This window comes from Eurosta solidaginis, chromosome 1, assembly GCF_040869045.1.
Source record: "Eurosta solidaginis isolate ZX-2024a chromosome 1, ASM4086904v1, whole genome shotgun sequence".
NCBI classification, from domain to species: domain Eukaryota; kingdom Metazoa; phylum Arthropoda; class Insecta; order Diptera; family Tephritidae; genus Eurosta; species Eurosta solidaginis.
The window spans coordinates 203,993,768-203,998,139 of NC_090319.1; the positions used below are offsets into that span (position 1 = coordinate 203,993,768).

A 4,372-nucleotide genomic window follows, 5' to 3' on the forward strand; every position below is an offset into this window, starting at 1 on the left:
AAGCATCAGAGTTGTATTTCACATGTTTTTTCGGGGAAAATTTTGACTAAGATGCCACGATTTTCCACCTTTTTTTCGAGGGGTGGCGGGGGTCCCAAAAATCACAAAATTATCATCCGCAGATCTAGGAAACTCTTAGTTTATGAAATATAAGCTTTTTAATTTCCAAATTTAGTAAAATTTCAACCTAAGTCCTGCGGGTCGCACATGTCGAAAGCAGTATCAAAAGACGCGTATTTACGCCAAGATTCAGAATCCGAAAGCAGAAGCTATATTTTTCAACTCGTTTAAAAGTTATTCACGGAAAACCCGTCGGTACTATTGTCGCTTTTTTCGTTGTTGCAGTTAAACAAATGAAAACATATTAAGGTGGTGAATAGTGTTGCCAGCTCCGCAACAATGTCTTTTTATCATTGTAGAATATTATAAGGTGGTGGCATCGAATTTTAAGTGCAGGACTTAAGCTGGAGACATTGGTGCTTTATCGGTATCCGTATCGGTAACCTTTTAACAGCTGATTCGACCAACCTTATGAGAATCAATGCAATCGATTATTGGTGCCGCTAAGGTCGTAACCGTATCGTAGCCAACCAATTGGGTTTTGGTTTACCGTCGTAACGATAAACAGCTGATTACGTTAGGGATACGGATACAGCGATACGACATACGGCACCAATGACTCCGGCTTTAAGTTGAAATCTTACTAAATTTGGAAATTAAAAAGCTTATAGTTCATAAACTAAGAGTTTCCTAGAGTTGCGGATGATAATTTTGTGATTATTAGGACCCCCTCTAACCCTAAAAATCAACAAAAGTTTGAAAATCGTAACACCTTATATAAAATCCAACCCGTTTTTTCATTCGTGGCTGGTGATAGATTGTCAAACTTTGTTTATGTTTACGGTTTTTGGTTTTTTACATTTGTTCCACTAACAGACGAGGCTCTGGCGACCCCAAGCTCCTCATGGAACTTGGGAGTGGGGAAGGAGGGATGGCCTGAAGGTTTAATGTGGCCATATAAATCGTTCCCGAGATGGTCGGGCTAGCACCTTAATGGTGCTGTGTTACCGGAGCGTACCGGATCTGTATCCGGCAAAGGACCATCTCATCGATAACACTCCCCAAAGCCTTCCGGGAGCAACCTTATTGCTACAACAACAACAACATTTACTTTTTACACGAAAATAAGGAAACTTTCCCGCACTAGGCGGCAATGATGGAGGTAAGCAATTATTGAATCAAAATCTTGTAAAGTAAATTATTTTCCTTTTCATTCAGAAGTTGATAGTAATCGCGCACAAAACGAATGGAGTTGGCAACCCTGGTGTGTGAAAGCTAAAGTAATTTATGCTCCTCTTTAAATTTTCAAATTCATTGTTTATTGTGAGTCTTAATTCTTACAACCTGCTCCTAAAGTTTAACAAACGTGACATTTATCTGTGGAAAATAAGATCCTCTGTCCAGGTGATATCCAGCTCAATTTTACTAACTTGGCAGTATACTGCAATTGGTGCTCCTGCTTTGTTGTTGTCAGTCGACTGATTTTTTTTACCACCTTCATCAGCTGTGTATCTTCCCGCCAAAAGTTTTATAGCCACTGAATCTTGTTTGTGCTTCAAGCTTTATTTTATGGTTTGCGTCTATACCATTGTACAATTACCAGGTAAACGCATCAGAGTTGCATTTTACATGTTTTTTCATTCGAAGGTGTTCATAAAATGTCAAACTTTGTTTATGTTTACATTTTTTGTTTATATACGTTTGATCAAAGAGTATATATTTGTTAAGAGGCGTCACTCGATACTTTTGTTGTTGCCAAAGCAACCCTGTCATGTCGAATGTGATTCTCAAGGAAGTTTTGTTTAGTTTTCTTTAACTGCATCCTATATATTTATGCGGTGAAGTGACTTTGCATAATTACAATTTTTGGAAAGAGAATTAATTAATTAATTTAATACAATCAATAAAATAAACACAAATACCCCACGAAAATGTATAGAAGGCGTTTTTATAAATACATCTGACAAAAAAAACCAAAGACTACCTTGAGAAAACATCGAGTAATTTGCTTTTGTAACAACAAAAGTATCGAGTGACGCCTCTTAACAAATATATACTCTTTGGTTTGATGTGAAAATTGCTTACTACGCAGCGGTTTTTCAATGTTTTGCAAATTTTTGTAAGAAAAGAAAAAGAATTTACTTGTGTTTTGTGTATATTTAAATATGGGAAAGTGTTGTTTGTGCAATATTAGAAAGGAGGAAGCGGGTGTAAAGCTTTTCACAGTCCCGAAAGATCCAAGGAAGAGGAAAAATTGGGAAAAAGCTTGTGGCGTTAAGTTTCCGCAAAATGGCTTCATTTGCTCGCTCCATTTTCAAACCTCTTACCTTATTGTGGGAGCGAAGAGAGTAAATTTGATGCCCAACTCCACTTCGTCGCTATATTTACCGGCTTTTATGTAAGTATTCACTTTCCCGATTGGTGCAAGATATAAAATGAAATATAATTTTATTTATGACTTAGGAGTACTAATCAAGAGTTGGTTAAAAACGAAAGTTGTCTTGTCGTCGCCAACCGTAATTCCTACGGTGATCTACCAAAATTTCGGACAATACTTTCGCCGCTACAAAGTGAACCTTTCATCTCTAACATGAAAGAAAAGTAAGTCAATATATGCAAGTTATTTGATAAAGTCCCTTCTACATGTTTGGTTTTTTTTGTTTAAGTGACACCTTTGGAGCGAAAAGCCAATACTTGGCACGGAAAAACTGCAGCACACAAACGGATATACTTAATGTTCAACAAATAAGCTGTGAAACCCAGACGCAGTAAGTTCCCGTAGTTTATTCTCTTTACTTTAGTCTTTCTAATACCTCATCTAAATTTAAATTATTTAGTGAAATATTACTCCAGTGCGCAATGGAGTCAGAAATTACCCGCTTGAGGGTGGAAAATCTTAAGCTACGTGAGGAGAATGAAGAATTGAAAAGAAAAATTGCCAAAACCGCCATCGTAATGTCTGCCGTGGAGTCTGTTTTTACAGAAGGGCAGATGCAGAAGATGTTGCTACGTGGTAAGTGTTTTCCGTTACCTTGTATTGTATATATACTAATTCGCATGCGTAGAACCTGGGAGTAAAGTACCATAACTTTTATTTGTGCATAGAACTTGGGATTGGGCTTAAAACCATTTATGTATTCAACAGTACAAAATAAAACAAAATAGTTCCCAGCCAGTATTTTTTGAAAGTTTTGATCAAAAAATATTTAAATATCATACCCCAAGATGATTAAAAACGTTCAAATTTAAAAGCATTTTCTGTTCGAAAATTAACGTATCGTCGAGAGAAAAATGTACCATAAATGTGATTATTCTTGAATAATCATTTATGATTCCTATTTCGAAACGCTTTTTATTCATATTTGATATCATTGTAAAATTGAGCTTTAATAGTTTTAGTGCTTTTCACAGTCATTTTCTGATCATATTCGTGAATATATTTCAATCGTTTTGGTTGAGATTTTTGAATCATTTTTGAATGCCATTATAATGCATTTATTCTTCATATCTCATTCAAAATAGGATACTACATAATAATCTTATTTCATCAGGGAAGAAAGCATGCGAAAGTGAGCTATTCGAACCACAGCTAACTCGCAAACACACTTGACCGATATACACCTGCGACTACAACATCCAACATCAGCATTATCGTCTGCATCTTTAAATACGGATACGATACGGGATGTTGACGCCGTATCCAGGTATGTCAAGATAGTTTCATTTACCTGGGGTTCAAATAGCTCACAACCTATGTATTGTCCAATCATTAAGTATTTTCTGGGAAGCTGAAGGAGAGAAATGGTTGGGGAAATCTTCGTTCACGAGCAGCTTTACATTATTCTTGTCTTGAAGAATTTAAGTATTTTCTGGGAAGCTGAAGGAGAGAAATGGTTGGGGAAATCTTCGTTCACGAGCAGCTTTACATTATTCTTGTCTTGAAGAATATCTTTTTTTATATATTTTTTCTTAGCTTCATGAAAAAATATGTGTATGCGAAAAAATAAGATTTTTAATGAAAAGTAAAATTTCAATAAGTATAAAATTCATTATTCAGTCAACAAATATATTCATAAAAGATTCAGAAAGCTGAATGAAAAATGATTATAAATTTTTGATCACCTAAAGTTAACACATTTGATTCAAATATGATTCCAAAATGTGATTGAAAAACTATATTCAGTTTTTGATCGTCTAAGGTAAGCATATTTGATTATTCTTTTTGTTGGGTTGATGGTGAATGAGGACAAAACGAAGTACCTGCTGTCATCCAGCAAAGAGTCAGCACATACGCGCCTTGGCAACCACGCTA

General features: G+C 35.6%; 1 long non-coding RNA gene across 1 annotated transcript; it reads left to right on the top strand.

Annotated features, from left to right (window-relative positions):
* Positions 1-2,537: 2,537 nt before the first annotated feature.
* LOC137240670 (uncharacterized) lies at positions 2,538-3,040 on the top strand. The gene is made up of 3 exons (XR_010949800.1): positions 2,538-2,661; positions 2,727-2,828; positions 2,898-3,040. It is a non-coding gene; the product is annotated as an uncharacterized lncRNA (long non-coding RNA).
* Positions 3,041-4,372: the final 1,332 nt, after the last annotated feature.